Genomic DNA, 12,586 nt, shown 5'->3' on the forward strand with positions numbered 1-12,586 from the left:
TTCTTCCTCTGACACTGGGGAACTAATGAGCCAACATTTTTAACAAGATATTGTTTATTGTGATGCACCAATTACATTGTTCCTTTTTGCATTATATAGGTTCAATTCTGAGCAAAAAAATTGTGATCCCAACGTCGCAGCTTTTTAATTTGACGCCCCAGGCGCCACCATTTCACTCAAGGTGATTCATAACTAATAAACAGAGAAGTCAAGCACTGAAAGGGTATTTGTAGAAAGCGTTGTGAGACTGTGGAATGCACTGGCCCAGCAAGCAGCAGATTTAAAACAAGGTTTAATGACCGGCAGCCTGTGGGAGGAAGGGGGCAGAGAGGCAAGAGAGACACAGGAATGATCAACTTGGAAACTATTGGCCCCGAATCTACTTTAAATCCCCCAATGTATTTCAACGCATTTAATGTCAGATTCACACATTGATGCATGTGAGCAACATAGGACATTTATCGCTGTCTCTGGTCTAAATAACTGCTTTATTATTTGATCCCACCCGCTGTGTTTAGGCTCTACCCCGAATATTTATCTCCGCCCTAGAATCAGTTTGTAATCTGGATACAAGGTTTCTGCAGCAGGCGTCAGGGAGCAGAGGCTGAGGCTCGTCTGTGTCATGTGGGAGCACAACACAATGTTTCTGCTGTTTATTTTCATTACCCTGCAGGATATTCCATACTGTTCTCAACATCTTACATACCGTTAAATATCGGAAGTTTTCTTTTATTGTAACGATCGCTGCGACTCTTCTTGACGTGCAGAATTTGCAGCAAATTTAATATCACGAAACCGTCATCCCCAACAATAAACAGGATCAGCGATTTGAGAATTTAATTTCTTGGAGTCGTCATGTTTGAGGCTGCGATGGCCGAGTGGATAAGGCGTGTGACTTGAAATCCACTGGAATTTCCCCCGCGCAGGTTCGAGCCCTGCAATACGAGCACGGCACCACACATCAACAACTGGAGCTCTGCAAAATATCGCATGGCACTGCTTGGGAAACATGGATTTTTGATGAAGAGTCCAAAATCAGCACCGCCAGAAATACAGAAGTGGTGAAATTCAACGGAGGCCTCGCAGCCACTGGAGCCTTCATCCAGAATGGGAACTGGTGCAGGCACAGTTACATTTAAAAGAATTGTAGCCTTTTCACACGAGAAGAAACTCACCCCTGGAGATTCTATAAAAATAGGCCCCGCTGGGAATCGAACCCAGGATCACCTGTTTACTAGACAGACGCTTTGACCAGCTAAGCCACGGGACCGAAAGCTGGCGCAATTCCTCGCCCGCACTCACTGATGTTTATCAGCTTGCGGTCACTGTCTTCTGGACTCTCAGGCCGTTTCTTCTTTCTCCAACTCTCTTGTCCATTCCGCCATATGTCCCATTGCTCTCTGTATCTCCCGCTTAATTTATCTCAGTTTCAATCTGTGAGGTGATTCTGAATGATTACCCTATGTTTGTGTCTTATCTATATATATAAATCGGTACTTCTGTCTGTCATTCTGTCTGTCATTCTGTCTGTCATTTTGTCATCGCCTGTGCGTCTGTCGGGCTATGCGCTCGAAAGTTACAGGGCGTACCTACGCGCGCGTTACCTCCAAAGAAAGCTTACGCTTCAGAGATGGTTTTAAGCGTATTTACTTTTCAGTCGGACGAAAAGTGTTCGCGCCTTATGCAAAAAACCTTCAGCAAAAAACCTTCAAAATTAAACTCATTATCTGCTTGCATTGATTGACTGACATCAAGGTTCCACCAATCCTGTTCCGTCACGATTGACCAATCCTACAGTACGGTCCCCTGATGGTTGGCCAATCGGTGTGTGTGTGGGCGGGACTATTCGTTTTCATCTCGGGGATGTGGCAGCCATTCTTTCACTAAGCTTCCAGCTCAAATGACTTCAGCTTCCAACTATAACGACTTTCAAAGTTAGTATCTCTTTTAAAAGTAACATAAGATTTACCAAAAACGTTTTATAAGTACTTTCACTTTCATTTTTCAACCTTTTAAAAGGTAGACATACAGGGACACAGACAGGGCCCTAAGCCTGCCACTCGATTTAAAATGTTGCCCAGCACCAGATTCACAAAGGGACACAGACAGGGCCCCAAAGCCAGAAGTAGTTTCACTTTCATTTTGCAAGCTTTTAAAAGGTAGACAGACAGGGACACACACAGGGCCCTAAAGCCTGCCACTCGATTTAAAATGTTGCCCAGCACCAGATTCACAAAGGGACAAAGACAGGGCCCCAAAGCCTGGCACTCGATTTAAACCGCCTGCCCCAAAACAGCCCCGGCAACGCCGGCCTCCCCAGCTAGTATGAAATAAATGGGGGGATCAGACAACTCTTCCTCTGACACTGGGGAACAAATAAGCCAACAGTTATAATACCACGATATTGTTTACTGTGATGCAGCAAATACAATATTCCAGCTTAAAAGTTTCAGTTTCAATTCTGTGCAAAAGAAACTGACTCCAACGTGTTTCCAATAGCCTGCCTTTTAATCTGACGTCACAATCGCCACCATTGCACCTCAAGGTGATTCATAACTAATAAGCAGAGAAGTCAAGCACTGAAAGGGTATTTGCAGAAAGGGTTGTGAGACTGTGGAATGCACTGGTCCAGCAAGCAGCAGATTTAAAACAAGGTTTAAAAACCGGCAGCCTGTGGGAGGAAGGGGGCAGAGAGGCAAGAGAGACACAGGAAAGATCAACTTGGAAACTATTGACCCCGAATCTACTTTAAATCCCCCCACTGTATTTAAACCCATTTAATGTCAGATTCACAAATTGATGCATGTGAGCAATATAGGACATTTATCGCTGTCTCTGGTCTAAAATAACTGCTTTATTATTTGATCCCACCCGCTGCGTTTAGGCTCTACCCTGAATATTTATCTCCGACCTAGAATCAGTTTGTAATCTGGAGACAAGGTTTCTGCAGCCGGCGGGCAGGGAGCAGAGGCTGTGGCTGATCTGTGTCATGTGGGAGCAGAACACAATGTTTCTGCTGTTTATTTTCATTACCCTGCAGAATATTCCATACTGTTCTCAACATCTTACATACCGTTAAATATCGGAAGTTTTCTTTTATTGTAATGATCGCTGCGATTCTTCTGGACTTGCTGAATTTGCAGCAAATTAAATATCACGAAACCGTCATCGCCAACAATAAACAGGGTCAGCGATTTGAGAACTTAGTATCTTTGAGCCGACATTTTCGCGGCTGCGATGGCCGAGTGGTTAAGGCGTTGGACTTGAAATCCAATGGGGTTTCCCCGCGCAGGTTCGAGCCCTGCTCGCAGCGGGCTATCTCATTATGATAATTAACTACTTCAAATAATTTATTTTCTTCAATCTGCTCCCTCTTGGAGGATTTTGGAATTTTCAATGCCGGTTTTAAGGAAACTAAAGGATTGCCGAGACTACTGGATCACTTACTTCAAGAAGGTTTGCTGACCGAATTCCAAAAGTTATCTGCAGATTGTCTGGAAGCTCCAGATAAGGAGGCCTCGACAGTCTCTGAGGTACCTTCCCATACACTCGCTGCTGTCCGGTAGCATCAGTCTGTGTAACCGTGGGAGAGAGAGAATGGAAAGTCACTGGAAGGCTTGTTTCTGTCAGCAGCAATGGTACAAGAGCAGCCATTCTAAAGTGAAAAGCAGAACACATTCCAGGAGACAGTCCAGGAGACAGACAAACGGAGTGGAGATCTGGAAGACTGACCAGAAAAAAAACAAGGAGGACACCAACTCATAATTCATCTCTCCCTCTCCCGAAGCAGAAGAATTGAACATTCTGAGTTTTGAGTTGCACCACTGAGGTTGTACAAGTCTCTCTCTGTAAAACTTGTATTATTATGTCAATAAAACGATTTGTTTGAAAAGTTTGAAGCTTCATTTCCCAAGGAATTTTCTGAATCGGGCTGCATTGGTTCCGAAGGCCAGCTCTGCTTTCGCAGAGCTTGACTGTCGGGAGGTCTCGCAGGTCTAAATGTATCGACTGGTTTCAAAGCACCAACTCAGATTGGGGCGTATGGGACATGTGGCCCAGGAAGAGTGGTGGTAGCAGAGCACACTTAGCAGTTTAAGTGGCTGAAAGTGAATGTTAGATTAAGGAAATACCGCAGGAAAATTATAATGAAATTGAAGGGGGAAAGTAAAGGAGAGCTATTGATTGTGGAAGGAAGAAAAGTCTGCGTTATGTTTCGGTTTGGAGCCGAAGTTGCTGCGGCCAGAATGCAGATTATTAATCACTATACGAGCACGGCACCACACATCAACAACTGGAGCTCTGCAAAGTATCGCATGGCACTGCTTAGGAAACATGGATTTTTGATGAAGAGTCCAAAATCAGCACCGCCAGAAATAAAGAAGCGGTGAAATTCAACGGAGGCCTCGCAGTCACTGGAGCCTTCATCCAGAATGGGAACTGCTGCAGGCACAGTTACATTTAAAAGAATTGTAGCCTTTCCACACGAGAAGAAACTCACCCCTGGAGATTCTATAAAAATAGGCCCCGCTGGGAATCGAACCCAGGATCTCCTGTTTACTAGACAGACGCTTTGACCAGCTAAGCCACGGAACCGAATGCTGGCGCAATTTCTCGCCCCCACTCACTGATGTCTATCAGCTTGCGTTCACTGTCTTCTGGACTCTCAGGCCGTTTCTTATTTCTCCAGCTCTCTTGTCCATTCCGCCATATGTCCCATTGCTCTCTGTATCTCCCGCTTAATTTATCTCAGTGTCAATCTGTGAGGTGATTCTGAATGATTACCCTATGTTTGTGTCTTATCTATATATATAAATCGGTACTTCTGTCTGTCATTCTGTCTGTCATTCTGTCTGTCATTCTGTCATCGCCTGTGCGTCTGTCGGGCTATGCGCTCGAAAGTTACAGGGCGTACCTACGCGCGCGTTACCTCCAAAGAAAGCTTACGCTTCAGAGACGGTTTTAAGCATATTTACTTTTCAGTCGGACGAAAAGTGTTCGCGCCTTATGCAAAAAACCTTCAGCAAAAAACCTTCAAAATTAAACTCATTATCTGCTAGCATTGATTGACTGACATCAAGGTTCCACCAATCCTGTTCCGTCACGATTGACCAATCCTACAGTACGGTCCCATGATGGTTGGCCAATCGGTGTGTGTGTGGGCGGGACTATTCGTTTTCATCTCGGGGATGTGGCAGCCATTCTTTCACTAAGCTTCTAGCTCAAATGACTTCAGCTTCCAGCTATAACGACTTTCAAAGTTAGTATCTCTTTTAAAAGTAACATAAGATTTACCAAAAACGTTTTATAAGTACTTTCACTTTCATTTTCCAACCTTTTAAAAGGTAGACATACAGGGACACAGAGAGGGCCCTAAGCCTGCCACTCGATTTAAAATGTTGCCCAGCACCAGATTCACAAAGGGACACAGACAGGGCCCCAAAGCCATAAGTAGTTTCACTTTCATTTTGCAAGCTTTTAAAAGGTAGACAGACAGGGACACACACAGGGCCCTAAAGCCTGCCACTCGATTTAAAATGTTGCCCAGCACCAGATTCACAAAGGGACACAGACAGGGCCCCAAAGCCTGGCACTCGATTTAAACCGCCTGCCCCAAAACATCCCCAGCAACGCCGGGCTCCCTAGCTAGTATGAAATAAATGGGGGGATCAGACAACTCTTCCTCTGACACTGGGGAACAAATAAGCCAACAGTTATACCACGATATTGTTTACTGTGATGCAGCAAATACAATATTCCAGCTTTAAAGTTTCAGTTTCAATTCTGTGCAAAAGAAACTGTGACTCCAACGTGTTTCCAATAGCCTGCCTTTTAATCTGACGTCACAATCGCCACCATTGCACCTCAAGGTGATTCATATCTAATAAGCAGAGAAGTCAAGCACTGAAAGGGTATTTGTAGAAAGGGTTGTGAGACTGTGGAATGCACTGGTCCAGCAAGCAGCAGATTTAAAACAAGGTTTAAAAACCGGCAGCCTGTGGGAGGAAGGGGGCAGAGAGGCAAGAGAGACACAGGAAAGATCAACTTGGAAACTATTGACCCCGAATCTACTTTAAATCCCCCCACTGTATTTAAACCCATTTAATGTCAGATTCACAAATTGATGCATGTGAGCAATATAGGACATTTATCGCTGTCTCTGGTCTAAAATAACTGCTTTATTATTTGCTCCCACCCGCTGCGTTTAGGCTCTACCCTGAATATTTATCTCCGACCTAGAATCAGTTTGTAATCTGGAGACAAGGTTTCTGCAGCCGGCGGGCAGGGAGCAGAGGCTGTGGCTGATCTGTGTCATGTGGGAGCAGAACACAATGTTTCTGCTGTTTATTTTCATTACCCTGCAGAATATTCCATACTGTTCTCAACACCTTACATACCGTTAAATATCGGAAGTTTTCTTTTATTGTAATGATCGCTGCGATTCTTCTGGAGTTGCTGAATTTGCAGCAAATTAAATATCACGAAACCGTCATCGCCAACAATAAACAGGGTCAGCGATTTGAGAACTTAGTATCTTGGAGCCGACATTTTCGCGGCTGCGATGGCCGAGTGGTTAAGGCGTTGAACTTGACATCCAATGGGGTTTCCCCGCGCAGGTTCGAGCCCTGCTCGCAGCGGGCTATCTCATTATGATAATTAACTACTTCAAATAATTTATTTTCTTCAATCTGCTCCCTCTTGGAGGATTTTGGAATTTTCAATGCCGGTTTTAAGGAAACTAAAGGATTGCCGAGACAACTGGATCACTTACTTCAAGAAGGTTTGCTGACCGAATTCCAAAAGTTATCTGCAGATTGTCTGGAAGCTCCAGATAAGGAGGCCTCGACAGTCTCTGAGGTACCTTCCCATACACTCGCTGCTGTCCGGTAGCATCAGTCTGTGTAACCGTGGGAGAGAGAGAATGGAAAGTCACTGGAAGGCTTGTTTCTGTCAGCAGCAATGGTACAAGAGCAGCCATTCTAAAGTGAAAAGCAGAACACATTCCAGGAGACAGTCCAGGAGACAGACAAACGGAGTGGAGATCTGGAAGACTGATCAGAAAAAAAACAAGGAGGACACCAACTCATAATTCATCTCTCCCTCTCCCGAAGCAGAAGAATTGATCATTCTGAGTTTTGACTTGCACCACTGAGGTTGTACAAGTCTCTCTCTGTAAAACTTGTATTATTATGTCAATGAAACGATTTGTTTGAAAAGTTTGAAGCTTCATTTCCCAAGGAATTTTCTGAATCGGGCTGCATTGGTTCCGAAGGCCGGCTCTGCTTTCGCAGAGCTTGACTGTCGTGAGGTCTCGCAGGTCTAAATGTATCGACTGGTTTCAAAGCACCAACTCAGATTGGGGCGTATGGGACATGTGGCCCAGGAAGAGTGGTGGTAGCAGAGCACACTTAGCAGTTTAAGTGGCTGAAAGTGAATGTTAGATTAAGGAAATACCGCAGGAAAATTATAATGAAATTGAAGGGGGAAAGTAAAGGAGAGCTATTGATTGTGGAAGGAAGAAAAGTCTGCGTTATGTTTCGGTTTGGAGCCGAAGATGCTGCGGCCAGAATGCAGATTATTAATCACTATACGAGCACGGCACCACACATCAACAACTGGAGCTCTGCAAAGTATCGCATGGCACTGCTTAGGAAACATGGATTTTTGATGAAGAGTCCAAAATCAGCACCGCCAGAAATACAGAAGCGGTGAAATTCAACGGAGGCCTCGCAGCCACTGGAGCCTTCATCCAGAATGGGAACTGCTGCAGGCACAGTTACATTTAAAAGAATTGTAGCCTTTCCACACGAGAAGAAACTCACCCCTGGAGATTCTATAAAAATAGGCCCCGCTGGGAATCGAACCCAGGATCTCCTGTTTACTAGACAGACGCTTTGACCAGCTAAGCCACGGGACCGAATGCTGGCGCAATTTCTCGCCCCCACTCACTGATGTCTATCAGCTTCCGGTCACTGGCTTCTGGACTCTCAGGCCGTTTCTTATTTCTCCAGCTCTCTTGTCCATTCCGCCATATGTCCCATTGCTCTCTGTATCTCCCGCTTAATTTATCTCAGTGTCAATCTGTGAGGTGATTCTGAATGATTACCCTATGTTTGTGTCTTATCTATATATATAAATCGGTACTTCTGTCTGTCATTCTGTCTGTCATTCTGTCTGTCATTCTGTCATCGCCTGTGCGTCTGTCGGGCTATGCGCTCGAAAGTTACAGGGCGTACCTACGCGCGCGTTACCTCCAAAGAAAGCTTACGCTTCAGAGACGGTTTTAAGCATATTTACTTTTCAGTCGGACGAAAAGTGTTCGCGCCTTATGCAAAAAACCTTCAGCAAAAAACCTTCAAAATTAAACTCATTATCTGCTAGCATTGATTGACTGACATCAAGGTTCCACCAATCCTGTTCCGTCACGATTGACCAATCCTACAGTACGGTCCCATGATGGTTGGCCAATCGGTGTGTGTGTGGGCGGGACTATTCGTTTTCATCTCGGGGCTGTGGCAGCCATTCTTTCACTAAGCTTCTAGCTCAAATGACTTCAGCTTCCAGCTATAACGACTTTCAAAGTTAGTATCTCTTTTAAAAGTAACATAAGATTTACCAAAAACGTTTTATAAGTACTTTCACTTTCATTTTCCAACCTTTTAAAAGGTAGACATACAGGGACACAGACAGGGCCCTAAGCCTGCCACTCGATTTAAAATGTTGCCCAGCACCAGATTCACAAAGGGACACAGACAGGGCCCCAAAGCCATAAGTAGTTTCACTTTCATTTTGCAAGCTTTTAAAAGGTAGACAGACAGGGACACACACAGGGCCCTAAAGCCTGCCACTCGATTTAAAATGTTGCCCAGCACCAGATTCACAAAGGGACACAGACAGGGCCCCAAAGCCTGGCACTCGATTTAAACCGCCTGCCCCAAAACAGCCCCGGCAACGCCGGGCTCCCCAGCTAGTATGAAATAAATGGGGGGATCAGACAACTCTTCCTCTGACACTGGGGAACAAATAAGCCAACAGTTATACCACGATATTGTTTACTGTGATGCAGCAAATACAATATTCCAGCTTAAAAGTTTCAGTTTCAATTCTGTGCAAAAGAAACTGTGACTCCAACGTGTTTCCAATAGCCTGCCTTTTAATCTGACGTCACAATCGCCACCATTGCACCTCAAGGTGATTCATAACTAATAAGCAGAGAAGTCAAGCACTGAAAGGGTATTTGTAGAAAGGGTTGTGAGACTGTGGAATGCACTGGTCCAGCAAGCAGCAGATTTAAAACAAGGTTTAAAAACCGGCAGCCTGTGGGAGGAAGGGGGCAGAGAGGCAAGAGAGACACAGGAAAGATCAACTTGGAAACTATTGACCCCGAATCTACTTTAAATCCCCCCACTGTATTTAAACCCATTTAATGTCAGATTCACAAATTGATGCATGTGAGCAATATAGGACATTTATCGCTGTCTCTGGTCTAAAATAACTGCTTTATTATTTGCTCCCACCCGCTGCGTTTAGGCTCTACCCTGAATATTTATCTCCGACCTAGAATCAGTTTGTAATCTGGAGACAAGGTTTCTGCAGCCGGCGGGCAGGGAGCAGAGGCTGTGGCTGATCTGTGTCATGTGGGAGCAGAACACAATGTTTCTGCTGTTTATTTTCATTACCCTGCAGAATATTCCATACTGTTCTCAACACCTTACATACCGTTAAATATCGGAAGTTTTCTTTTATTGTAATGATCGCTGCGATTCTTCTGGAGTTGCTGAATTTGCAGCAAATTAAATATCACGAAACCGTCATCGCCAACAATAAACAGGGTCAGCGATTTGAGAACTTAGTATCTTGGAGCCGACATTTTCGCGGCTGCGATGGCCGAGTGGTTAAGGCGTTGAACTTGACATCCAATGGGGTTTCCCCGCGCAGGTTCGAGCCCTGCTCGCAGCGGGCTATCTCATTATGATAATTAACTACTTCAAATAATTTATTTTCTTCAATCTGCTCCCTCTTGGAGGATTTTGGAATTTTCAATGCCGGTTTTAAGGAAACTAAAGGATTGCCGAGACAACTGGATCACTTACTTCAAGAAGGTTTGCTGACCGAATTCCAAAAGTTATCTGCAGATTGTCTGGAAGCTCCAGATAAGGAGGCCTCGACAGTCTCTGAGGTACCTTCCCATACACTCGCTGCTGTCCGGTAGCATCAGTCTGTGTAACCGTGGGAGAGAGAGAATGGAAAGTCACTGGAAGGCTTGTTTCTGTCAGCAGCAATGGTACAAGAGCAGCCATTCTAAAGTGAAAAGCAGAACACATTCCAGGAGACAGTCCAGGAGACAGACAAACGGAGTGGAGATCTGGAAGACTGATCAGAAAAAAAACAAGGAGGACACCAACTCATAATTCATCTCTCCCTCTCCCGAAGCAGAAGAATTGATCATTCTGAGTTTTGACTTGCACCACTGAGGTTGTACAAGTCTCTCTCTGTAAAACTTGTATTATTATGTCAATGAAACGATTTGTTTGAAAAGTTTGAAGCTTCATTTCCCAAGGAATTTTCTGAATCGGGCTGCATTGGTTCCGAAGGCCGGCTCTGCTTTCGCAGAGCTTGACTGTCGTGAGGTCTCGCAGGTCTAAATGTATCGACTGGTTTCAAAGCACCAACTCAGATTGGGGCGTATGGGACATGTGGCCCAGGAAGAGTGGTGGTAGCAGAGCACACTTAGCAGTTTAAGTGGCTGAAAGTGAATGTTAGATTAAGGAAATACCGCAGGAAAATTATAATGAAATTGAAGGGGGAAAGTAAAGGAGAGCTATTGATTGTGGAAGGAAGAAAAGTCTGCGTTATGTTTCGGTTTGGAGCCGAAGATGCTGCGGCCAGAATGCAGATTATTAATCACTATACGAGCACGGCACCACACATCAACAACTGGAGCTCTGCAAAGTATCGCATGGCACTGCTTAGGAAACATGGATTTTTGATGAAGAGTCCAAAATCAGCACCGCCAGAAATACAGAAGCGGTGAAATTCAACGGAGGCCTCGCAGCCACTGGAGCCTTCATCCAGAATGGGAACTGCTGCAGGCACAGTTACATTTAAAAGAATTGTAGCCTTTCCACACGAGAAGAAACTCACCCCTGGAGATTCTATAAAAATAGGCCCCGCTGGGAATCGAACCCAGGATCTCCTGTTTACTAGACAGACGCTTTGACCAGCTAAGCCACGGGACCGAATGCTGGCGCAATTTCTCGCCCCCACTCACTGATGTCTATCAGCTTCCGGTCACTGGCTTCTGGACTCTCAGGCCGTTTCTTATTTCTCCAGCTCTCTTGTCCATTCCGCCATATGTCCCATTGCTCTCTGTATCTCCCGCTTAATTTATCTCAGTGTCAATCTGTGAGGTGATTCTGAATGATTACCCTATGTTTGTGTCTTATCTATATATATAAATCGGTACTTCTGTCTGTCATTCTGTCTGTCATTCTGTCTGTCATTCTGTCATCGCCTGTGCGTCTGTCGGGCTATGCGCTCGAAAGTTACAGGGCGTACCTACGCGCGCGTTACCTCCAAAGAAAGCTTACGCTTCAGAGACGGTTTTAAGCATATTTACTTTTCAGTCGGACGAAAAGTGTTCGCGCCTTATGCAAAAAACCTTCAGCAAAAAACCTTCAAAATTAAACTCATTATCTGCTAGCATTGATTGACTGACATCAAGGTTCCACCAATCCTGTTCCGTCACGATTGACCAATCCTACAGTACGGTCCCATGATGGTTGGCCAATCGGTGTGTGTGTGGGCGGGACTATTCGTTTTCATCTCGGGGCTGTGGCAGCCATTCTTTCACTAAGCTTCTAGCTCAAATGACTTCAGCTTCCAGCTATAACGACTTTCAAAGTTAGTATCTCTTTTAAAAGTAACATAAGATTTACCAAAAACGTTTTATAAGTACTTTCACTTTCATTTTCCAACCTTTTAAAAGGTAGACATACAGGGACACAGACAGGGCCCTAAGCCTGCCACTCGATTTAAAATGTTGCCCAGCACCAGATTCACAAAGGGACACAGACAGGGCCCCAAAGCCATAAGTAGTTTCACTTTCATTTTGCAAGCTTTTAAAAGGTAGACAGACAGGGACACACACAGGGCCCTAAAGCCTGCCACTCGATTTAAAATGTTGCCCAGCACCAGATTCACAAAGGGACACAGACAGGGCCCCAAAGCCTGGCACTCGATTTAAACCGCCTGCCCCAAAACAGCCCCGGCAACGCCGGGCTCCCCAGCTAGTATGAAATAAATGGGGGGATCAGACAACTCTTCCTCTGACACTGGGGAACAAATAAGCCAACAGTTATACCACGATATTGTTTACTGTGATGCAGCAAATACAATATTCCAGCTTAAAAGTTTCAGTTTCAATTCTGTGCAAAAGAAACTGTGACTCCAACATGTTTCCAATAGCCTGCCTTTTAATCTGACGTCACAATCGCCACCATTGCACCTCAAGGTGATTCATAACTAATAAGCAGAGAAGTCAAGCACTGAAAGGGTATTTGTAGAAAGGGTTGTGAGACTGTGGAAT

The 12,586-nt window shown here is 44.8% G+C and overlaps 7 non-coding genes across 7 annotated transcripts; 3 read left to right on the top strand and 4 right to left on the bottom strand.

Moving 5' to 3' along the window:
• Positions 1 to 1,196: 1,196 nt before the first annotated feature.
• On the bottom strand, positions 1,197 to 1,270 carry trnat-agu (transfer RNA threonine (anticodon AGU)). The gene has a single exon. It is a non-coding gene; the product is annotated as a tRNA-Thr (tRNA).
• A 1,961-nt stretch (positions 1,271 to 3,231) lies between these two features.
• Positions 3,232 to 3,313, top strand: trnas-uga (transfer RNA serine (anticodon UGA)). The gene has a single exon. It is a non-coding gene; the product is annotated as a tRNA-Ser (tRNA).
• Positions 3,314 to 4,519: 1,206 nt separating this feature from the next.
• trnat-agu (transfer RNA threonine (anticodon AGU)) lies at positions 4,520 to 4,593 on the bottom strand. The gene has a single exon. It is a non-coding gene; the product is annotated as a tRNA-Thr (tRNA).
• Positions 4,594 to 6,553: 1,960 nt separating this feature from the next.
• trnas-uga (transfer RNA serine (anticodon UGA)) lies at positions 6,554 to 6,635 on the top strand. The gene has a single exon. It is a non-coding gene; the product is annotated as a tRNA-Ser (tRNA).
• Positions 6,636 to 7,841: 1,206 nt separating this feature from the next.
• trnat-agu (transfer RNA threonine (anticodon AGU)) lies at positions 7,842 to 7,915 on the bottom strand. Its single transcript has one exon. It is a non-coding gene; the product is annotated as a tRNA-Thr (tRNA).
• A 1,960-nt stretch (positions 7,916 to 9,875) lies between these two features.
• Positions 9,876 to 9,957, top strand: trnas-uga (transfer RNA serine (anticodon UGA)). The gene has a single exon. It is a non-coding gene; the product is annotated as a tRNA-Ser (tRNA).
• A 1,206-nt stretch (positions 9,958 to 11,163) lies between these two features.
• On the bottom strand, positions 11,164 to 11,237 carry trnat-agu (transfer RNA threonine (anticodon AGU)). The gene has a single exon. It is a non-coding gene; the product is annotated as a tRNA-Thr (tRNA).
• Positions 11,238 to 12,586: the final 1,349 nt, after the last annotated feature.

This window comes from Somniosus microcephalus, unplaced genomic scaffold (assembly GCF_052327205.1).
Source record: "Somniosus microcephalus isolate GS21.2 unplaced genomic scaffold, FLI_Smic_1.0 unresolved_chr1, whole genome shotgun sequence".
Classification (NCBI taxonomy): domain Eukaryota; kingdom Metazoa; phylum Chordata; class Chondrichthyes; order Squaliformes; family Somniosidae; genus Somniosus; species Somniosus microcephalus.